Genomic DNA, 25,188 nt, shown 5'->3' with positions numbered 1-25,188 from the left:
CTTGTCTGACAGTCAAGGATGGCCAAAGAAAAAAAAAGCTGAGTACTGTACTCATAATTATTTGTTATGATGGGAATTGAAGAGGAAAGAGGATTGTACTAGCCTAGAAATCTAGACGCCCCTAGCGACCGCAAATTGAATTTGCTCCCGGGGGCAGTCTAGCGGACCCCGGTCGTTTTGCGAGGCTGAAAGTTATCCGATGACAGGGCCAATCAAATCGCGAGGGGGGCCGGGCTACTTAGTAAACAGGAAACTTTCTAAGAAGAAGCATGGTGTCCGTCCGTGCTACGTACAGCACGAAAGTGTTCACTTAATTTAAAAAGCCTGGATGATAATACATTTCGTGTCTGACATGGATTGATGTAATAATACACCATGAACTTATCGGACACAAATAGATCACAACACATTACCATTTGATCATTCAATGTTTTAAACTAGCTCGGTAAGCTAAGTTGAGCATTTTACAGAACCAGATCACACGCTATTATTAGACCACTACTGTAGGTGTAGTTCAACACGTTCTCACCCCCATTACCTCGAATACAGACGCTTTGTCAGGACCCGTGGCGTCGGCGTTCGAGTGAAAGGCAGCCCATTTGCGTCTGTATCCGATGCGAAGGCAGTTTCATGCTGCAAGCTGCACAACGAAAAGCTTTCTTATCCACATGCGCAGCAAGGCTGTTCTGGTCCATGAAAGGACACGGCACGCATTTATAACAGAAATAAACATTTATTTTGGCTACCTGCTTTCTCACTACAACAGCATTTCCATCGAAGCCCTATCCTAAAAAGCCACGATTTAATATCGAACTTTATGGACAATTTGATTAATATTCTATGCAAATAATATTTTATCCGAATAAAGTTTTATACAGTAGATGCGGCATATATTGCATACCTTTTTAATAGGCATATTTATTTCCCCGATGTTTGTTCTTCGGACCGTATCGGATTAGTTTCAGGATGAATTAAAAACTAAACATTTGCTTCCTACTGTAATAGAAATGATGTCATTTCCTGAAGAGGGCTTGCGTGCGCCTATGAAATTTGAAAAAAATGTGCTGGATTAATCGAATAGTTGCCCATAATGTCGCATTTTTTGAGTATTTAACCTACTGCTATTTTTAAGAACGTGATTGTTTTTTTTGGATTAAAAAATAAATAAATGAAGTTTGGAAATGATTGCGCTTGCAATGATGTCATTTCCTTGCGGATGCCTGTAGCAGTTGACAGCCAAGTTGTTGACAATTTGCTTCCACGGTGAAATTGTTCTCTCCTTGTCCTTATTGGTAAGTAAGCCTACATTGATGCCGTTAATAGGATCAAACTATCAATATTTTTGTAACATGCATTGGCATTCTTGACAGCTGGGTCGTGTCAAACTGTACTTTTCATATGCCGTTCGTCAAGCTTGTTGTCAAGATGGGCAGGCTAGGTTAGCCTTCGTCAAATCACATTTGAGCGCTGGAACTACAATATTTGAGCTTCTATTTTTGAGTGAAATGTATTGATTCAATATCTAAACAGCCAGGGAACGATTAGTCATCCCATCCTCGTTTAGCGTCGTTCTGACGAAACTGTTAAGGTGGCTGTTTGGGCTTGCTTGCAAGGGCTTTTTAGTAGCCGATCCGGGAGGGTACACCCACAGCTAAAGCCCATGAAACAGGGGTGGGGATGGGGAACCTATGTCTCGAGGGCCGTTTGCGGCTCTTGAGGCAGTTTTATCAGTTTTAAAAAGGTTCCCCACCCCTGCCATAAAAGAATGGTAATTAATGTACTCGCAATGAACGAATACTCCTCAGATAATCCAGTAAAAGCCAAGGAAGCCATTTAAGTTATATAACAGTAGTGTTTTGATTGCACCATTCTTGTGTACTATAAAAACACTGATCCACTGTGCATTCTTCTCTTCAAATTGTTTTCATTTATGTTTCCAGGTGTCGCAGGGGAAAAGAAAGTATTTCAACGGAGTGCATGGGACGTGATGGTATGTAACACAAGATGTACACTAACTCACAGTGTACGAATTAAGTCACTACTTAATTCATACACTGTGAGTTTGCAATGTATGATGAGTCATACTTTGCATTGGAAGATGACTCAAGTCTCAATCCACCCTTTACTGGGTATAAAAGTGATTGAACCGTTGACATTAGGGTATTTTGAGTTTGGGCAGGTTCTGTCAGTAGCCTACTGCTTGACGTTACTGTCACATGTACTGTAGGCCTACTGAGTTAACCATGCCCAAATTGTTGGGGTGTTGGGGAAAGAATTTGTGTGGTCTCCCTACACTTTCTGCTGTGACCGAACTTCAATTGAGCAATGCCCCTAACCCCAACTTTCTGCAGAACAATAGCCTACAGTTAATTAACTGCACAGTAACTTACTTAAAGATGAAGGCATGAAATAATATAAAGGTTCCGTATGTCCTTATTAGTATGAATGTGAATGCTCTGTGATTACATCACAATGGCTGTCTGAGCGCTATCACAAGTGGCAAAAGTGGTTTCATCTAACTCATAGTAAATCTCCATGTGAAAAGTAAATTGCAATTGTCTGATTGTAACAATTCTCAATACATTTACAGCAGATCAACACAGATTGTAATGGAGGACGATGCTAAGGAGAGGATGATGGAACATGCTGACAGTCACGGTGTGCGGCCTCACCATGGAAAATTACATTGAAAGGTTTGTTTTACTTTCACTGTCCAAACAGTAGGCTACATACAATGCATACAAATTATAGTACACCCCTTTGAAAAGTAACATTTTGAACACAAATACAGAAGCAATTTCCAAAATTTGCATGGAATGATTTTAATATGCAAGGCATACAACTAATGATACAGTAAGTAGACCTCCTTGCATACAACTGAAAAAAGTTTCAAATATAGCTTATTGACATATTTTCCATTTTTGTGTAACTACGGTGGTGCAAAAGTGAATTCCCTCACTAATGTCCAGTTTGTCTCTTCAAAAAGAAAATCAACATTGGCCATAGGTGTCTGTTTAGGGTAGTGTGTCTCAATGGGGCACTAAAGCCCCCCCAGAGGGTGTTAGGGAAAAGAGACAGCTGAGATGGGTCAGTAGCCTTATTATCATCAACGTTCAAATCTCTTCGAGACTTGGTCTGACCAAGAGCATAACAATTAACGTTTCCCAAACGGCATGACTGACCTCTGGGAGGAGTTCCCGTATTTGCTGGAACTCAGACAAGTACTTGCATTGCTCTTGACCTGACTAGCTGCAACGCTGAAAGTGTCTCGTCACTTGGAGGGCACAGCCTGGCTAATGGGTCGGGGCTTAGTTGCCATTGTGGGACATTAGTCTATTTTGTTTTGTAATGCTTAGAAGGGCATTGGCCGACTTATGATGAGGTGAAGGGGAATTGGCATACACTAGGCCAGGGGTCAGGAACCTTTTTGGTGGAGAGAGCCATAAACGCCATATTTTTTAAAATACATTTTCACGAGAGCCATACCATTTTAAAAACACTGAATACAATCAAAATCAGGTATTTCAATTAAGCCCAACAATTTTGAGTGTACTGTCAAGTTATTGCTTTTATTGATAACAGGTAAGTATAGGGTTGCCAACTGTCAACTTCATTATGGTGAGGGTTTGGGAGAATTTGTATTTCTTAGATGAAATGTCCTGGATTTTAACACTTGTTAACCTCCCTTGTCCCGTTTCAACTCTATATGGAACCCGTACTTTTATTCATAAATACAGGACGATTCCATATTTCAAGGGATGGTTGGCGACCCTAGATAAGTAAGAGCCATATACCGTTCCCAAAAGAGCCACAGGTTCCTGACCCCTGCACTAGGCATACACTGATGTATGCCTAGATATTCTAGATATACTAGATATTTTCAATAGCAGCTATTCAGCTCCTATTCACACTGTACCGTCCTGTACTGAGGTGAAATTGCTTGTTGTTACCCCATGTATGCTACACCAGCAGTTCTGAACCTGAGGTGTACCAGAGATTTCAGGGGGTGTGCTGATTTTTTTTGTGCTGAGGTTGTGGTCTTCCAATAGCGTCAAACTAAAACTGTGGTGTTATTGCTTACATCAAGAAATGGGAAATGAAAACTTTGTGTGAAGTGTTATTTAAAAATTCTTTTCTGTGGTAATTTCGGGGTAGTCATGGGTAAGTGGTCAGGACTTCAGACTTGTAGGCCAATGGTTGCCGGTCCGAGTCCCGACTCGCCAGGTTGGTGTGGGGAGTAATTAATCAATGCTCTCCCCCATCCTCCCTGACTGAGGTACCCTGAGGATGGTACGGCCTCGCCACACTGCTCCCTTTCGGGCACTCAGTGTACTCTTGTGTTGTGGAATGCTGTGTCACAATGACAATGGGAGTTGGAGTTTCCCAGTTGGGCTTTCACTTCACAGATGGTGTATTAACCCATTGATGCTGGATGTTGCGTAGCGCAACATTCACCGTGACCCTAGTGCCTGGAGCTGCATGACTCAACATTCAAGCTCATGAGATTTCAGATTTTTTTTATTGAAGGACAGTTTACACAAAGAAGAGTACCACACTGCTTCTTCACGGTTCACCACTTTTTATTTAAGTCCCTTGAAAAGCTGCACCTGCTGAGAAAGAAGCCTTCAAGGTGTGCAGGCTCTCACAGAACTTTATTGAAGGACAAAAACCAACAAGGTCGGCTTCTGTGCCTACACTTTTGATTCATGTATTGCTTGGTGCGTCCGCTCCAAAAAAGTAGTTATCACTTGATCCAGTAGCTACTGGAGACATTGAGAATGGACTATGTCCGAAATGTCTGTTGCTCCAGCTTTAACCTCTGTTGACTTCTGTTGTACACATGTTGTACTCATTATTGGTTTGCACTGTAGCATTAAAATAGACTGTTAACATACTGTTGTAACTCCCATATTCTTTTGCAACTTGTACTCCTTTATCCTATCTGAGATGTTTTTGACGTCCACTTACATGTATAGACAACCAATCAGACAGTGGTAGGGTGCATCATGAAGGTGGCTCTCAGTGGAAGTACTCTAAACCATATTTCTCAACCTAATGTCATTGTCTCTCCCTCTGTCAGTGCTGCAGTGAATGGGCCATGCTAACCTCCCAGCTCGCCACAGCGATGTACAGCTATATCACAGGTAAGCGGACTGCGCAGGAACACCGCAGTTAAATATACAAGTAAAGCATATCAAAAAGTGCTGCAGTAAACTAACTGGAGGACCTATTCAGTATGTAAACAGGACAAAGTAAACTCACAAGTAGTTTTGTTATAGGGAAGCGCTCTTAGAAGAGATGAGTCTTCACAAGCTGTTTAAAAGTTGAGAGCGATCACCCTGGTCTTGTGGCAGTCCCTAGCTTATTCCACCATTTAGGGACAATGACGGGAAACAGTTTGGGGGCCAGAACCACCTTGTGGGAGTACAGGGCAAGTTTCTGGAAGCTGTTTAGATATTTAATGCATTGTTTCCCAAACACACCAAGAAATGGAAAGCCATTATTATGTCTCTGGATTGTTAGGGGCCAAGCAGCGAAGCTGGCGAAGGCCCCTATAGAGTTAGTAGGTTTTCTTCATTATTATTATTATTATTATTATTCTCTAGTCACCATTCCTATCCCTCTGCAAGTCTATGGCAGCCCATAGAACCGTAGGCAGGAAAATGCTGTAAATTGGCACACACATTCGGGGCAGTCTCAGCATTACCCACAGCAATTTATAGGACCCCAGCCCCAACGCTCTAGCGCCACCAGCAGGTCAAAGTTGCAGGTACATTTCTGCTTGTAACTTTTGAACCGCTGGGCCAATTTTCATAAACTTGGTATCCCTGGAATCCTTGAGTCAAGACGAATCCAACGCACCATATGACATCATTTTCCGCCAGGATAGTTTTCCCGCCATTTTGAATTTTGTAAAATTCAATAAAAATGTTAATTTTCCCGCAATTTTTGACCAATTCGCCCAAAACTCGGTATATAGTATCTCTGGACTGAGCTACACATGGGGTCTTCAGGAATATTGGATATCTTTTATCGTTTAGCCGTGAGAGCCAATCAAAATTGTCGTAAACGTGGCGAAACAGGAAGTGAGGTCATATCTCAGCAACCGTTTGTCGAATTGGGCAGGGATTTTGTACACACATAGTAGTCCATCCCATGACCTACCACAAAAAAAATCAGATCCCCAGCTCAAACTCTGTAGCGCCACCAGCAGGTCAAAATTTTAGCTACATTTTTGCCTGTAGCTTTTGAACCATACTCCCAATTTTCAAAATATTGGTACACAGGTCATCTTCACACTATGTTGCACCATGGTATGGATTTTCGTAACGATTGAAAAAACTATCAGTTCACAGCAGCCATTCAAAATTGTGGAAAGAATGGAGGGATTTTTTCTCATCTCTCTGTCTCCTCTGCTCCACGTGCGCACGTTCACTGACACCATTCTCGGCAGGGGGTCAAGCCCCACTGCCCCAGCCCCTGCACCCCACCCCCCACCCCCTCCTCACACACACACAGACAGACAGAGGGAGAGGGAGAGGGAGAGGGAGAGGGAGGGGGGAGAGGGAGAGGGAGATGGAGAGGGACAGAGAGGGAAGAAGGGAGGGAGGGAGGGAGAGGGAGGGGGGAGAGGAAAGAATTTTGAACACCTCTTGTCGTTTGCCGGTGACAGCCAATCAAAATTGTCATAAAGGTGGCAAAACAGGAAGTGAGGTCATATCTCAGCAACTGTTAGTCAATTTCTGTTAGGATTTTTTGCACACAATCTAGTCCATCCCATGACCTCCCACAAAAAAATCCAGACCCCAAGCTCTCTAGTGCCACCAACAGGTAACAGGAAGTGAGCTCATATCTCGGCAGCTCTTCAACGGATTCAAACTAAACTTGGTTTACGTGATCACACTCTCGTCCAAGGAATGCACACCAACATTGGCAAGATTTGGACCAAAGGGGCCGCTGCAGTTCCTTCTGTTGCCGTAGCGGCTCTGGCAAGTTTACTGCTTGGCCCCGCATTGCTGCTTGCAGCTATATTTCATTTACGTTTTGTTTACATCTTCTTCTATCCACAGAGGAACAACTAAGACCATACTCTTCAGCTGCATAACTGTGTGGGAAGCTGCTCAAGCTACAAGTGCCTTTGAGGCTCCACTCCCCCCTGCAAGACATACCCCCTGCTTCATCTTTAAAGGACTGACGGTTGGCAGTGATGCATGCTGCTCAGCCTTCTGCCCTCCGTGTAGAGGCACAGGAACGTGTGCACCAGACTCACCAGCTTCATCTACTAGACTGTCAGGATGCTGAATTGCCACTCCTAGCCACATCAGCCACTGCTCAACTCCCAAACTTGACCCTGACTCGCCATACCTGGAAATGCACAATATCAGAATTCTCCTGCCAGGATCCTGAAACAGCACAGCTGAAACTGGCAGCACATCACCCCCGTACTCTGACAGCTAGAGTAGAGTAGAGTAGAGTAGAGTAAAGTAGAGCACCTTTATTAATTCCGTGTTTCCTCTTTTACTCACACACACACACACACACACACACACACACACACACACACACACACACACACACACACACACACACACACCTTACATGAATCCACAAACACAAAACATACACTCAGACCTACTACACATTATTGCTACACTGTCTCCCCGTCCAATCTTGCATCTCCTCCTCACTTTCTAGTCCCTCAATGATCTGGCACCTCACAGACATCCTCCATCACCCATCGCTGCGCTCCCCCGCGCTCCCTCGCGCCAGTGTCAAGGCCACCAGTGACTGAGCCTTTTATGTAGCTGCCCTACTCCTCTGGAATAACCTACTGAACCACATTCAAAATGCCCCTTCATTGGCCATCAGTTTAAACAACACCTTAAATCTCATCTCTATTTGGACGCTCTTTGGCTTCTAGTGTCCACAATCACACACCTTCATACTTACACACATGTACATGTATACTGATACACTTACACTAATATTATGTTAAGCATCCTTTGGTGTTTTGAAAGGTGCTATATGAAACGAAAGCATTATTATTATTATCATCATCATCATTCAAGAACTGCAAAGTTTGACTGTAACTGCATAAAATATGACAGACTATGCACAGGCTCTGTACTCCCCCAAGAATGTCTGTCCAGCTCACCATGCACTACATGACTGGAAATCATTACTTGACTTTGGAACTGCAGTGTATCTTCACTTGGTCATGGCATAATAAAGGCCTGTACAGCGATAATTGCACATGATCCCCTATAAGTAAGGTCATATTTGATATATCAATAGTTTAAATAGCTAAGCAATAATAATGTCTGCTAAGAATTCTGAACTATGCACAACATGTTTTAGGTATGTTTACTTCAAAGGACCTGCCCATCACCACTTGGTATGACGGATAATTACAGTACCTCCTTAGAATGTTAAGTCAAATGGGGATACACAGTTGACTTCATTTTACTCTGATGCTGAATGACCATTTTTGAATGAAGCTACACATTAAACTGAGGCCAAATATTGTGCTGTATTGTGTTACATTGGTTCTGTTAAGATGAGTTGAATGACGTTGGGGCAGAGGTGTCAAAAGTAAAAGTAAAAAAAAGAAACACAGTTTCCTTCCAACATAAGCAACTTATCTAAGTAACCAGTAGACCCATGTACTTGTCTTATGATCAGCTAACTCTGCACTGGTTGGATCAAGTTTGTTGTTTGTCCTTGTTAGGTTTTCAGTGTTTTTTTAGTAACAACACAGTCTATCTATCTCATTAGGTACAACAGAGTAAATGGTGTAACAGCTATGTAATGCCATGTGCTAGTGTTGTAATTACACCACAAAATCACTTTTACTTTTGACACCTCTGCTTTGGTGTGTTGTTCAATGCAGGTAAAACAAACTATGAGTCTTTTTGTACACATACCTTAAATCAGTGAAGATCCTGCAAATATACTTTTATGTGTTCTCTGTGTGTTTTATGTGTTCTTTGTAGGTCCTATTTAACACATATTCTTTGGTGTTTTTACATACTCTCAAAACAAATTAATCATTTTCACACTTGGTGAAAGTGTGAGATAAGGGCAGAAGAGACCTGAAATGCAGGCTACTCTTTTGGCATTCAGGCTGCAGAAGTAAAATATTCTATACATCACCATAACAGCTTTAATGAAATATAATATACGCCATTTTAGATGCATTGAAGTCTGCAGACACACTTAAAACGGGTTTTGCCACTGATTATATTCACACCATATATCTGAAAACCCACTTGGAATTGTTTCTCCTGAGTCATATACAGTTAGGCTCAATAGATGTGTGCCATTCTGAAACTGATGAATATTCAAACTCTTGAGGTGAAAACGTTTGGGAAATACACAGTATGCAAACAAGTAATTTTCTTCCCAAATAAAGTAAGTATGTTTTGTATACACAGAAACCTTCACTCAAAACCCATTTAAGCGAGGTGTGATTTGTTGAAGACCCAGAAGGGGGGATATGTTTGAGATTCATTATCAATGGAGTTACATACAGCCACAAAAGAGGAGACATCAATACCAGAAGGGGGACCCAGCCCCCCCCCCACCCCCCCCACCCCCCCCCCCCCCCCCCCCCCCACACACACACACACACACAAATCGCACCCTGCATTTAAGCATCCACATTTTATTTGAGTTGATGGGTGGATGTATGCTGTGCTAAAACAAACCTATTCCCAGGCATCAGAGATTATTGGAAATAAATAATTTTAGCAGCAGATTTGACTTAGTACCTACACATCAATAAATCCTTCAAAAAACAACTTTAACATGCACATACTGTATGTGGGTACTTAAATTGACAAGTTGATGTGTGCTGAGCTGAATATCAGATATTTGATTCAATGTTGCTATTATGGGGCAACAGGGATGGCTGGAAATACATCATTATGGCAGACAACGGCTATGGATCTTGGTACTCAAAAGTAAATAAATCATTAAAAAATAACTTAAACATCCACATTTCTACTTGAAAGGACAGGTTTGTGCATGCTGTGCTGAATTAAAACAATTTTTCAGAGATTTGATTCATTGTAGCCACTGTGGAGCAGCAGAGAAGTTTGGAAATACATAATTTCAGCAGCGAATGGACATGACTTTTTGTACTTAAAAGTCAATAAATAATTCAAAATCCACTTTAACATTCATATTTGTACTTGAATTGACATGTTTATGTGGGCTGGGGTAAAATAAAACAATTTCTGGTCATTGGATTCAATGTGACCACTGTGGGATGGGAGAGATTATTGGAAATGCATCATTTTGGCAGCCAACAGCTATGACTTTTTATACTTGTAAGTAAATAAATAAGTCAAATCCCACTCATACATCCACATATGCACTTGAATTGACAGATTAATGTGTACTGTGCTTAAATTAAAAAATTTACAGGCATGTGACTTACAGTAGCCACTGTGGGGCAACAGAAATGCTTGCAATATGTCATTTTTGCACCATACAGTGGTGACTTTTAATGGTTAAAATTCAATATTTTCCCCCAAAAACATTAAAACATTGATATTTTCAGTTATATTGATCCAGAAATGTGTGATCTACAGAAAAAATATATATTGTACCAACTTTTTATGCTTTGTCAAGACGGAGTCCAAAGATATCCTAAAAAAGTACCATCGAAAGAAGCAAAGGAGCCATGTAGGGCTTGGTATGGCAAATTCCATTTTTTTCATGGAATGTCAGCATATGGCACATATTTTGATAGGGTCTATAGTGACAAACTTGTCTATAAAATTTTAGGCCTCTAGGTGCTTGTATGTTGCTGGGAGGCGGGGCCAAAGTTCAGAAATGTGGAATTTCAAGGGGGCGCTATAGAGTCTGTGAACATAGAAGTTGTAATGGTAACACTTTAGAATAATGGATGCAAAAAAGCATTATAAAGACTTAATAAATAATTAACTATTGATGAACAAAACATTAACAAACGTTTGTAAATGACTAGGAAATGTAAACAAATGCTAGTAAATGACTAGGAAATGCTATGTTAATATTTTATATTTATCAAACATTTACAAGTTGCTTGTAAATTAATAAAATACTCTGTTATAAGGTGTGTAAAGTCTTGAATATATCATTTGTAGATATTTTATAAAGCATTAATAAAACTTAGTTAATAATAAAAACATGTGTTAATGTTTTATTCATCATTAGTTCATTATTTACTGATTCTTTACTAAGGAACATTATTATAAAGTGTTACCGTTGTAATTTTTCTTCACTTTCCAGTTCAGTGTGATACATAGATCTAACATACCAAATTTCAGGCGTCTACCTCATTAGGTGTTGCCAGTAGGAGGGGCCAAAGATGAGAAAAACGTAGAAAAGTTTGAATTTCTAGGGGGCGCTACGGAGTCTGCAAATGTGCTGGCTGCATTTTGACTTTACTCATATGTTAAGTCTGACCTATATAAGTGACATATCCAATCTTAAGTCTGTATGTACTTCTGTATTTCAAGGGGGTGTGGCCAAAGTTGTAAAAAATACAGAAAATACATGAAACTGTAGGGGGCGCTATGGGGTCTGTGACTGTGAACACTGTAATTTGACTTTACTTACTCATTCTTTGAGGCGCAAAGATGTCACATGCCACTTTTGATATGTCCAGGTTGTTGTGTGTTGCCAGTAGGTGGTGCTAAAAATGACAAAAAAAATGCATTTCTAGGGGGCGCTATTGAGTTAAACAATGAGTAATCAGCAATAAGACTCCTATCCCATGTTTTGCGTGAAATAATGATGTTGCATACCAAATTTTGTCCTCTTATGATGAAAGGACGTTAGAAAGGCAAACCCTAACCCTAAGATTCACAAAATCCATAGGCCGAATAGCCTGTGGTACAATGAGCCCAGTTATTGAAAGTTTATATGAGTATGTGTTGCTGTCAGGGATTACACAAATTGCTCTTAAGAGTATGTCACCTCTGGCTGCTTGATTAATGTCAGGGAATGGAGATTTGCATGTTGTTTAAATGCATAACTAGGGAGTTCTACAGAGCCTTGACTGTGTAAATTGTAGATTACACACGTTCTGGTTACAGTGTAAGCACATGTCACCATGTCATAGCATGTAGATTATCAAACCACATTCCATCAGTGTGTAATGTAGCTGGAAATGCTATGTATTGATATGTCAAATGAAGAGTTCAGATGCAAAACCCCATTTCTAAAGACCTGCACTTCTATATTTTTAGAGAACCCCATTGTTGGTTTGGTTTACATCCATGTACTTGATAATACATATAAATATTTAAATTACATAAATAACATAAAACATATATGCAATTTTGATAGTTTTGTATTAAATAAAAATGAATTACGAAATGTTTCTGAAAAGGCAATTAGGGGGTTTTGCATCTGAACTCTTCAAATGCAGTGCACAAAAGGCAGCATGGATTAATTTTACATTGTTGTATTTCCATTTTGAGTTCACAACACCAGTACCTAAGACTCCATAAGTCAGTGTTAGCCTTGTATCGTATTGTATTGCCCTTGTGAATATCTTTAACCTTGACCAAGGTGCACAATGTCAGAGATCACAACATAAAAAATACTATTATGGTTTAGTGCATCAACACGAACATGTTTCATTAATTCCAAAAAACGTGACATTATTTAATTGCAATATAATGACATACACTTCTGATTGATTTGGACAAATAATGGTAAATACAAAATGTAGAATAGATTCGATTAACTTTAATAATGCAGAAGGAAATAATGGTGTACAGCAGCAAACACAAGTTATAATATTGCAAGAGAAAAAGCTCCCATCCACAATACTGTACAGTACACAGTAAACCGACAACACAAAAGTGTTAAGATCAAATAACTTGGGGGTAGACCTCATGGTCATCCCAGTGTCCTTAAATTTCTCCAATGTTGCAGTGCATAGAGTATTCCTTCAATAATAGTCCAACATGGAGGAAAAGGTGTTCTACTGGAGTTGTTACTTGTGTATCTCTCTCTCTCACACACACACACACACACACACACACACACACACACACACACACACACACACACACACACACACACACACGTTTTGGAATCTTCAGTCAAAGAACATCAACAGTGCTGACTCTACAACAGGTGGGTATACTAAGAAGCTGGCACAGTAGTAAACCAGGTTTGGTTAACCTTGAGGCAGAGGTAAATCATTTAATAGAAGAGACTGGAATCCTAATTTTCTTAACTAAATGACGCTTGCAGGTAGACTGAAGATATTGAATCACACATTCATGATACTGAAGCGCTATGCAAGGGCGCAGTATCGTGGTGTGTCCTTTCAAAGTTCTGTTACCCTTCAGTCAAGAAAACAACCACATGATATTGTGATAGTGCTCCCAGGCTTCAAATCATCATTATTATTTTGAAACGTTATTATTAACATTTTGCACCCTTTTCTACGAATGAACTATCATGGTTTTTATTTTTATTGTATAATGTTGGTAAAGGTAAAAAAATGAATTAAGTAAATATCACAATGCATTGCAAGAATACATGTATCGCAATGCATCGAGATCGTATGGCATTGTGGCATGTGTATCGTGATGCGCATTGAATCGTGATGCATAAGTTTTGGGGGGGGGAGTGGAAGATGAATGACATTGTCCAGGGTCCAGCCAAGGCTGTCAGCAGCTGAATAGGCTTTGGGCCAAGCAATACACGGTGCTCTTTGTTGCGGTCACATTGGTTCTTTAGTTACACCTGAAAAAAAAAAAAAAACATGTAACATGGCATGAGTATACACATGAACAGTTCAAAACCAAAATCAATGTTACAGGGTTTTAAATGGCATTGTCATTCAGTGTAACGGATACCTTCTGCTGACTGTAACGGTAAAAAAACATGATTTTTAAATTGTTTCAAGTGAATGGATGACAGCCGAGGCTTTCATGAATTCACTGGGGAAAAAAATAAAAATAAAGAGTCATGTTTTTTTACCGTTACACTCAGCAGAAGGTATCCGTTACACTGAATGACAATGCCATTTTAAACGTCTTTGACCCTACAGTACAAATACACCGAAAGCAACAAAAGCACCCAATGTAATAGACTTCATATAGAAAAGCACGAGTAGTGAAGGTCATCCTGCATAGTCACCACTTTGGGCTTCAGCGACCTGCCAGTCAACGCTCCAATTCATCATGAGAGGCACCACTGAGTTTAAGGTCCAGACCAATAACTCAGTGCCACAAAAACTATGTATATGAGGCTTCAGAAGTAAGGTTAACAAACATTATACGGCCATCCCTCTAAACTTTCAAGAAGCTTGTGAAGACTCATCGCTTCCAAGAGAGCTTCCCTGCATAACAAAGCTAACCTCTACTCAGTTTTGTCTTGCTTCACACTCAATAGGTCAGTTAGTTTATTGCCACACCTTGTTTTGTCATGCTTCACTTGTATACACTTCAAGATTCTCATCACTGATGAATCCCTTGACCCCCCTCCACGTCCTCCTCGGATGCCAACCTCCTCACTCCCATCCTCAAGTACTGCACCCAGGGGAAAGAGACTTCGCCACCAGTGCCAACCACCCTCTGGAACTACTGTACCTCCACCTGCCCATCCGATAGTCTGACTCACTGCCATCATTCAAACACATCCTCAAGACCCACCTTTTCCAAACCATGTATAACACCAGAGGCGTCCAGTGCCACTAATCACCATCATCTCCTCCCTCCAGATCTGTTGTTGCCCTTTGTTTGTCTGTTTTTGTACTGCCGTTTCTTCCTACCTCTGTCCAGCCATTCCTTATACTGTGTGTTTGTACTGTCTATATTTTTTTCACTTGTAAAGCATCTTTGACCATCAAGAAAAGCCATATAAAACCCAATTATTATGATTAAATTGGATGGGTGAAATTGAAGAGAAGTGAAGAGTGAAATCAATAGAGAGGAAGTGACTGAGACGCTTACCTGTAATGTGGCTGTTCATCGTCGTGCTGTAGCTGAGCTGAGCTGTACGTTTAGCATGGCCCATTCAGCAGGAACTGCATTGACAGTGTGGTAGAAGAAGAGAAGATGAGTTGAGAAACATGGATTAGACTACGTTCTACAGTAATCCACCTTCTTGGATCATAATAAATCATAACAAACACTACTTGGTTGTCCATGTGATGGCCACTAAGAACATCACAGGCAGGACAAAGGAGCACAAGTAAAAATCAGAATATGCTATTGGGAGCCATTACAGTGTGTGAATACATTTTTGATGCTACGTACTGTAGACAGTAAAAGTAGCTGGGACGATGAACGACTGAGTGTTCAATCACCTCCTAACCACCTGTAACTATGTGTATGTGTGTGTGTATTCTGTAGGGGTGGGCATAGATTAATTTTTTTAATCTAGATTAATCTCACTGTAATTATGAAATTAATCTAGATTAATCTAGATTAATCTATATCAAAATGGCTCATTCAGAATAGGCACGATAGCGAAATAATGCCGAAAAAAAACCTTGGGGTTTCTTAAGACAGATGGCGCATTAGACCAGAGCTCATATTTTTTTTCCAAAATGCATCTCATCTTCCAAAAATGGTCATGTTGATACTTGGTGATGAAAAAATCACAGCAATATGTGTAAAGTGTGTCCAATATGTTAGGAAGCATTTACAATTATAAGATACTGAAATTTCAAAATGAACAGCGCTATAGCCTAAGTTGTAGAGGCAAATACAGATAAATCTATCAATTCAGCATTTCTAATAGGCAGAGAGAGAGAGAGAGAGAGAGAGAGAGAGAGAGAGAGAGAGAGAGAGAGAGAGAGAGAGAGAGAGAGAGAGAGAGAATTGAGAATCTGCCACTGACTGTTAAAAGGAGTAGCGGCTCCTTTAAGAGAAGGAGGAGCTCTGCGCGCAGTAGTCGCAGCAGCCCTCAGCAGAGCCTGTAGCAACCCAATGTAAGTAGGCTGCCGGATGTGAGTGCCCGGATATCCGCCCGAGTATTTGCATGCATTTGCATTCATTTCCACCATCAGGAATGCTTTGCGGTACCACAGCTACCCAATGTGAGTCGCGCTGTGTCGCCTGACTGTCCCTTCTATTATATGATTGTAGCCTACCGTAACAACTCGGCCTCGGCCCCCGCCGCAAATATCCACCACACCACCACGGGTCCTCTGGTGTTGTGACCGTTTTAGGATCTTTTTTTCATATCCAATACTTGCACATTAAGAGTGACAATTCCGTCATGGATGCTTAAACGATATGTGCGAATGCAGTCATGTTGAATTTAGGGTGGCCAAACCATGCCATGTCATGAAGAACGTGCATCACATTATTTAAACAGCTCGTGTAAACAGTTATCCTGAGTGCCCGTGTCTTTTTGGAGATCGGAGGCTTGATGAGCAAAGAGATGGGAGAGAAATTAGTTGTGCGCGCTCTAACACCTCTGCAATATCCACGGGACACGAAGGGTTACTGGCTCCAATATTTCAGCGTCCCGTTTGATTCTGTACTGACACTTTTAAGTTTACGTAGCACAATCAAATGAATAGGCTATGTCTAAATTATAGGCTCTAGTCTCCAATGTGCCTAGTTTCACGTGTTGTTGGCATCACCAAATAATCTGCACAATATGCGGCATAACTCAGACTTTTCGAGTGCTACATTTAGACCGGGTAAAGTATCGAGCATGGTCTGTCCCTTCAATAATATTAAGATTGTCCCGTAACAACTCGGTCTCGGCCCCCGCCGCAAGTATCCTCCACCACGAAGGTCCTCTGATGTTGTGACCGTTTTAGGATATTTTCATATAATACAGAAATAAGAGCGTGCGCGCGCGCCTCTGACTGTATCTAGACACGGAGGGAGAATGGCTCCAATATTTATATTCAGCGCCCAGTTTAATTCTGCACTGACACTTTTAAATGTAGGCTACATGGCACAATCAAATGAGTAGGCTATGTCTAAATGTACTAAGCAGGCTCTGGGTCACTAATCTGGCTTTGTTGTTTCGGCATCACCAATAATAACGGCACAATATGTCACATGGTTTTTTTTCGCACCACCAAATAATAACTACACAATATGCGGCATATCTGCTGTTTTCTAAATCAGAGAGAAGGCTATGCCCAGATATTCTTTTAACTTGTAGGATATTCTGATGTTATGTTTTCACTAATGTAAGGAGTAAAACTCAGAAACTTCCCGAGTGCTAGCTACATTTAGACTGGGTAAACTCGTGACTTTAATGCCTTTCGAAACAGGCTATTCCAGTGTCTGTGACAGTGCATCTATTTTAGACTAGGCTATAGTATTGTGCAAAACTTTTTATTTAACATTGCGAATGGGCAGGATGATTTGCTTAGACACGCACGTGCTTCAGAGCAGCTAGAACTGTGCAAGGTGACTGCTGCAGTTTTCAGCTCAGTCCTCCTGGATAATAAAAACAAAATAATGCCGACGAGAAAGTAACGCCGTTATCTTTTGATGGATTCCCTTTGGGTGCCCGGTTGAGACGGTTGAGACAGTTTAATTTTCACACTCAAATCAATTCGGTTTTAAGTTATAATTTCATTTTATTTATATTTTTTTATTATTTTGATGTTATTGACCACCTGGCCTATTCTTTTAATTGTGAGATCAAGGAACTCCCCGGTGTCGCCGAAACGGCAATGTGCTGTGGGCTCTTTACGCACGGCACCTATGTCCCTTCCATCTTCAGTCAGACTCAAATCGGACCGAAATCAAGTAGCTGAGGTTAAACTGTCGTAAATACACGACCGAAATCGAGTAGCTGAGGTAAAATAGACGTAAATACTCGGGCGGATATCCGGGCACTCACATCCAGCAGCCTACTTACATTGGGTTGCTACACCCCTCATCTAGAACCTACAGCACTGGCACACGGCGATTTGACAGTTGTTCTTAGAGTTAGAATGCCAGATGAGTTACAACTCGACATGAATTCAGTTTGCAACAAAAAAAAGTCAAGCGCGACAACCGCGAGGTTTATTACCGTCGGACATGAGAATATCTCACTGAATCGCAAATGTGCGCGATTGCAACACAAACATTCAGCGAGAGTAGATATTGACAGTTTCAGTTTGACAATCTTCAAAATGCATAGGACTATCACACGGAATGTTGTGCAATTATAGCACAGGCAAGATTTCTGGAAGTTGTTTATGTATTCTGTGCAATGCGTGAGGAAATGTAGGCTGTGTCGGGCTGGTAGCTACTCACACACAATAATGTCTCTCTATGCTTCTCCTCAAACAATAACGTCTCTTTAGTCTACCACTTATGAAAAAGCGCTCAAACAACAACTATCACGGCAGAGGGATTAATGTTTTCAGCATGCAAACACTTCATATTTAGTAGGTCTGCTGAAACAACAGGTGGAGAGAGGAGAAGCGACTGGAGCGCAGTCAAGCGTCTGTCAATTAAACGCTATGGTGACGTGTATACCCAAACTCCAAACCTATATTTTGAGAATAGATTAACGTGCGATATTTTCTTTATCGCGCGACAAGAGTCTCACATTATCGCAGCACGTTAACGCCGATAACGGCCCACCACTAGTTTTGAGGGAGGGAGGGAAGAAGGCAGAGAGAGAGACAGAGAGACAGAGAGACAGACACAGAGACAGAGTATGCATCATTCCAATCATACATCCATGTACTTGTCAAGTGGAGATTTGTGATGGGTTAGCTGAAAGCCTGAAAGTAAGACAGCCGTTTGCCACTTATCTTAAACATATCAGTCATTACGTTTGGAAATGTGTTTCATTATGATATAATCACAAAGCCCATACCATGACACACCATATTAATGACAGCTAAACTTGACCTACTTAATTGACACAGTCATCTAATGCTCAATTGTGGTTTGGCCATGCATGAAAGTGTAGAGACACCATATAAATACTTAATAGTTGAAAGACTCTAATTCGAACCTCTGAGCCCAAGACCAACACCCCAACCATTAGGGATATGAATAAAATTGTCATGGCAGTGCATTGCATCAATTGACTTATGAATGCAAAAAGTATCAGGCAAGTATGCAGGCAATGTATTGCAATAACACAAGTATCGTAATGCATTGTGATAGTATTGAATCATGGCATGTGTACCATGACGCTCATTGAATCATGAACTCCTTGCCAATACTGTCATACCATACAAGAACACACTAACTGCATATCTGGTCGAAATTGGGCATAGATCAGAAATCCAGACCAATTTTTTGACACAATTTGTCAGACTTACAACTTTTTGGAAATCAGGCGGATTTTTTCTCAATCGGAGGTCAATCTTAGGTCACATATCGTGTAGCATAGTAGTCTTAACCTTTTTTTTCTTAAAAGCACCCTCTTACCTGTGCCCAAGGCAATGAAACCACTCACCCCCAACCCAAACTTCTAGACATGTATGCACTAAAAATGATTTAAGTGATGAATTACAATGATTCTTGCTTGAGACATTATCAATAAAAACCTAATGACTTTCCATGGGGACCAAAACATGTTTTAATTTGGTAATCTGGTTTAGATTTGGCCTAATTATAATGTTTCCATGCAGAATTTTGGTCACAACACAAAACAATCAGCACACCCCCTGAAATCTTTGGCGCACCTCAGGTTAAGAACTGCTGGTGTAGCATACATGGGGTAACAACAAGCAATTTCACCTCAGTACAGGACGGTACAGTGTGAATAGGAGCTGAATAGCTGCTATTGAAAATATCTAGTATATCTAGAATATCTAGGCATACATCAGTGTATGCCTAGTGTATGCCAATTCCCCTTCACCTCATCATAAGTCTGCCAATGCCCTTCTAAGCATTACAAAACAAAATAGACTAATGTCCCACAATGGCAACTAAGCCCTGACCCATTAGCCAGGCTGTGCCCTCCAAGTGACGAGACACTTTCAGCGTTGCAGCTAGTCAGGTGAAGAGCAATGCAAGTACTTGTCTGAGTTCCAGCAAATACGGGAACTCCTCCCAGAGGTCAGTCATGCCGTTTGGGAAACGTTAATTGTTATGCTCTTGGTCAGACCAAGTCTCGAAGAGATTTGAACGTTGATGATAATAAGGCTACTGACCCATCTCAGCTGTCTCTTTTCCCTAACACCCTCTGGGGGGGCTTTAGTGCCCCATTGAGACACACTACCCTAAACAGACACCTATGGCCAATGTTGATTTTCTTTTTGAAGAGACAAACTGGACATTAGTGAGGGAATTCACTTTTGCACCACCGTAGTTACACAGAAATGGAAAATATGTCAATAAGCTATATTTGAAACTTTTTTCAGTTGTATGCAAGGAGGTCTACTTACTGTATCATTAGTTGTATGCCTTGCATATTAAAATCATTCCATGCAAATTTTGGAAATTGCTTCTGTATTTGTGTTCAAAATGTTACTTTTCAAAGGGGTGTACTATAATTTGTATGCATTGTATGTAGCCTACTGTTTGGACAGTGAAAGTAAAACAAACCTTTCAATGTAATTTTCCATGGTGAGGCCGCACACCGTGACTGTCAGCATGTTCCATCATCCTCTCCTTAGCATCGTCCTCCATTACAATCTGTGTTGATCTGCTGTAAATGTATTGAGAATTGTTACAATCAGACAATTGCAATTTACTTTTCACATGGAGATTTACTATGAGTTAGATGAAACCACTTTTGCCACTTGTGATAGCGCTCAGACAGCCATTGTGATGTAATCACAGAGCATTCACATTCATACTAATAAGGACATACGGAACCTTTATATTATTTCATGCCTTCATCTTTAAGTAAGTTACTGTGCAGTTAATTAACTGTAGGCTATTGTTCTGCAGAAAGTTGGGGTTAGGGGCATTGCTCAATTGAAGTTCGGTCACAGCAGAAAGTGTAGGGAGACCACACAAATTCTTTCCCCAACACCCCAACAATTTGGGCATGGTTAACTCAGTAGGCCTACAGTACATGTGACAGTAACGTCAAGCAGTAGGCTACTGACAGAACCTGCCCAAACTCAAAATACCCTAATGTCAACGGTTCAATCACTTTTATACCCAGTAAAGGGTGGATTGAGACTTGAGTCATCTTCCAATGCAAAGTATGACTCATCATACATTGCAAACTCACAGTGTATGAATTAAGTAGTGACTTAATTCGTACACTGTGAGTTAGTGTACATCTTGTGTAACATACCATCACGTCCCATGCACTCCGTTGAAATACTTTCTTTTCCCCTGCGACACCTGGAAACATAAATGAAAACACAATTTGAAGAGAAGAATGCACAGTGGATCAGTGTTTTTATAGTACACAAGAATGGTGCAATCAAAACACTACTGTTATATAACTTAAATGGCTTCCTTGGCTTTTACTGGATTATCTGAGGAGTATTCGTTCATTGCGAGTACATTAATTACCATTCTTTTATGGCAGGGGTGGGGAACCTTTTTCATTCAAGGTGCCACTTCAAATTCATCCGAGGGACGTTAAAGTCCTGCTAGGGCCATATTATGAACACAAACCAGGATTTCCCTCTGCACTTTAGGACTATATTGAAGCAGTCACCATTAAAACAGACCCCACCTTCTCTAGGTTCCCTAAATATAACTTAGCTGTATTGCAAATGTGTTTTCTAAAATTGCTTTACAATGTCATATTTCATGTGAAGCTGCATAACATTAAAACTATGGGGGGGCAGATAAAACTGCCTCAAGAGCCGCAAACGGCCCTCGAGACATAGGTTCCCCATCCCCACCCCTGTTTCATGGGCTTTAGCTGTGGGTGTACCCTCCCGGATCGGCTACTAAAAAGCCCTTGCAAGCAAGCCCAAACAGCCACCTTAACAGTTTCGTCAGAACGACGCTAAACGAGGATGGGATGACTAATCGTTCCCTGGCTGTTTAGATATTGAATCAATACATTTCACTCAAAAATAGAAGCTCAAATATTGTAGTTCCAGCGCTCAAATGTGATTTGACGAAGGCTAACCTAGCCTGCCCATCTTGACAACAAGCTTGACGAACGGCATATGAGCTGTCAAGAATGCCAATGCATGTTACAAAAATATTGATAGTTTGATCCTATTAACGGCATCAATGTAGGCTTACTTACCAATAAGGACAAGGAGAGAACAATTTCACCGTGGAAGCAAATTGTCAACAACTTGGCTGTCAACTGCTACAGGCATCCGCAAGGAAATGACATCATTGCAAGCGCAATCATTTCCAAACTTCATTTATTTATTTTTTAATCCAAAAAAAACAATCACGTTCATAAAAATAGCAGTAGGTTAAATACTCAAAAAATGCGACATTATGGGCAACTATTCGATTAATCCAGCACATTTTTTTCAAATTTCATAGGCGCACGCAAGCCCTCTTCAGGAAATGACATCATTTCTATTACAGTAGGAAGCAAATGTTTAGTTTTTAATTCATCCTGAAACTCACAGACCTGTATTAACCTAGACTGGCAATGGGCGGTTCTAGCCAGTGGCAGCTTTTCGGATTGACTGGGCGCAGCCATCTTTGCCTTTTTCGCGCCCTGTGGGCTCCTCCCACAGACGTAGCCCCGCCTAGTGGAGACTATCGCAGCTGTGAGCCATAGGAATGCATACGATTTCAAACAGTGATTACAACGTTATCAAAGTGGGTTTCAATCATTTTTTGTAAGATTTTGACAAGTCGTAACGTCTAAATTCTCACTCCAATAATGAAATAACCCTCACTACCTCCAAACGTTTTATAAGAGAGCCTGAAGCTGAGCGGTCTTGCCAGATCGGGCGGTTTCCCGCCCAATCGGGGCCGTTGAGGAAGGCGGTCTGTGTGTAAAAATGGACGAAAATAATCAGTGTTATCTGGCAACCCTGAAGCCGACTGTTTTCGTTGCCGCTTAACAGGTTTGTGGATATTTGTGACACTGAATCGGCCATGCTTACGTGTGTAAAGCTTATTTTATGTACTTAACTCAGATGTAATGACAACTGTGTATATTGGTATGTATATTTCTTAAATAAGCCGTACGTTTTCAGTGAAGCTACCGGTAACTGTGCTATTATTAATACCCCCCCCCCCCCCCCCCCAAGGACGCTGAAGGTAACCTAGCAACAACACGGCACAGCACATTGCAGCTGTGAAAATAACGAGCCACTTGAGAGCGAGACTTTTCTAGAACATTAATTTATACTAGAGCTATTGTTCTAAAGACGTTACACATGGCCTGGTCCAACTTACCTAGTAAACCAGTGTTGCAAAAAATATATTTTTTAAAAAACCCATCGGTGCATGACGTCATTACGTAATTACGGGAGTCTCCACTAAGATGGCGGACTACGATTCTGAGGCTCTGAGAAATCCGAAAATTTCGCGGGGCATTGCCAGTCTAGGTTAATACAGGTCTGTGCTGAAACTAATCCGATACGGTCCGAAGAACAAACATCGGGGAAATAAATATGCCTATTAAAAAGGTATGCAATATATGCCGCATCTACTGTATAAAACTTTATTCGGATAAAATATTATTTGCATAGAATATTAATCAAATTGTCCATAAAGTTCGATATTAAATCGTGGCTTTTTAGGATAGGGCTTCGATGGAAATGCTGTTGTAGTGAGAAAGCAGGTAGCCAAAATAAATGTTTATTTCTGTTATAAATGCGTAGAACAGCCTTGCTGCGCATGTGGATAAGAAAGCTTTTCGTTGTGCAGCTTGCAGCATGAAACTGCCTTCGCATCGGATACAGACGCAAATGGGCTGCCTTTCACTCGAACGCCGACGCCACGGGTCCTGACAAGTCAAGTCAAGTCAAGTCAAGTAGGTTTTATTGTCAATTTCTTTACATGCACTGGTCATACAAAGAATTTGAAATTACATTTCTTGCTTTCCCATACAGACATAGACTAATTAAGGTAAGGACATAGACAGTATAGACATAGACAGTACTTATACATGGACTTAAGACAGTATGGACATAGACAGTGCTCATACAGACATTTAAAGTGCAAGACTGGACAACAGAAGACTTGTAGAGGACATACATTAAGAGGTATTTGTTGTGTTTTTGTGCTTTTCCTAAAAAAAGTCCTTTATAGCGTTCTGACATGGTAATAGTAGCATTTTGAAGAAATAAATATAAAAAGGTCTGTCAAGTACACCAGCAGCAGTGTGTGTGTGTGTGTGTGTGTGTGTGTGTGTGTGTGTGTGTGTGTGTGTGTGTGTGTGTGTGTGTGTGTATGTGTTTAGTGCAGGTAGAAGGTGCGGTGTGCGTCTTGTGTGTGTGTTCGTGTGTCTGTGTGTGTGTGTGTGTGTGTGTGTGTGTGTGTGTGTGTGTGTCAGTGTGTGTATGTTTGGGTTTAGTGCAGAAAGTGCCGTGTGCTTGTGTGTGTGTGTGTGTGTGTGTGTGTGTGTGTGTGTGTGTGTGTGTGTGTGTGTGTGTGTGTGTGTGTGTGTGTGCATGTTTTGAGTTAGTGCAGGTTGAAAGTTCAGTCACAAGTATAGTAGTGCAGGTGGAATGTTCAGTCGCAGATATGGTGGTGGGGGGTGGGGGTGGGGGGGTGGGGGTGGGGGGGTTGTCAGTGGCCTTGCTGGCTAGAGGCTGACAGTGGGGGGGGGGGGGGGGGGGGTGTCAGTGGCCTTGCTGGCTAGAGGCTGACAGTGGAGGGAGAGTGGGTTGAGTGTTCAGCATCTTGATCGCTTGGTGCATTGTGCTGCTCGCCAGCCGGGTGGTACGGGAACGGAGGCGCCTGTACCTCTTTCCAGAGGGCAGGAGGCTGAACAGTTTGTGTGCAGGGTGGCTTGTGTCTTTGATGATCATCAGTGCTTTCCGGGTGAGGCGTGTGGTGTAAATGTCCTGCAGGGAGGGGAGTGGTACTCCAATGATCTTCTTCGCTGTGTTCACAACACGCTGGAGTGTCTTCCTGTTTTTCTCCGTGCAGCTTCCTCCCCACACTGTGATGCAGTTGGACACGACGCTCTCTATGGTTCCTCTGTAGAATGTTGTCATGATGGAGGGTGTAGCACTTGCCTTCTTTAGTTTGCGCAGGAAGTAGAGACGCTGATGGGCCTTCTTCGCCAGTGATGTAGTGTTGGTGGTCCAAGAGAGGTCGTCGCTGATGTGCACTCCAAGGAACTTGGTGCTGCTCACTCTCTCCACAGCATCGCCGTCGATGGTCAGTGGTGGCAGTTGTT

General features: G+C 41.4%; 3 long non-coding RNA genes across 3 annotated transcripts; 1 reads left to right on the top strand and 2 right to left on the bottom strand.

The window, feature by feature from the left end:
- Positions 1-1,193: 1,193 nt before the first annotated feature.
- LOC134443450 (uncharacterized) lies at positions 1,194-8,525 on the top strand. The gene is made up of 5 exons (XR_010033673.1): positions 1,194-1,292; positions 1,941-1,990; positions 2,591-2,693; positions 5,081-5,144; positions 7,071-8,525. It is a non-coding gene; the product is annotated as an uncharacterized LOC134443450 (long non-coding RNA).
- A 4,199-nt stretch (positions 8,526-12,724) lies between these two features.
- LOC134443452 (uncharacterized) lies at positions 12,725-15,006 on the bottom strand. The gene is made up of 2 exons (XR_010033675.1): positions 14,967-15,006; positions 12,725-13,755 (listed from the first exon to the last, which is right to left on the bottom strand). It is a non-coding gene; the product is annotated as an uncharacterized LOC134443452 (long non-coding RNA).
- On the bottom strand, positions 15,002-22,229 carry LOC134443451 (uncharacterized). Its single transcript, XR_010033674.1, has 4 exons — positions 22,114-22,229; positions 21,196-21,245; positions 20,493-20,595; positions 15,002-15,040 (listed from the first exon to the last, which is right to left on the bottom strand). It is a non-coding gene; the product is annotated as an uncharacterized LOC134443451 (long non-coding RNA).
- Between the last annotated feature and the right edge of the window lie 2,959 nt (positions 22,230-25,188).

The sequence above is a fragment of the Engraulis encrasicolus genome, unplaced genomic scaffold, assembly GCF_034702125.1.
Source record: "Engraulis encrasicolus isolate BLACKSEA-1 unplaced genomic scaffold, IST_EnEncr_1.0 scaffold_328_np1212, whole genome shotgun sequence".
Lineage (NCBI taxonomy): Eukaryota > Metazoa > Chordata > Actinopteri > Clupeiformes > Engraulidae > Engraulis > Engraulis encrasicolus.
This window is presented reverse-complemented; position numbering and strand designations above follow the sequence as displayed.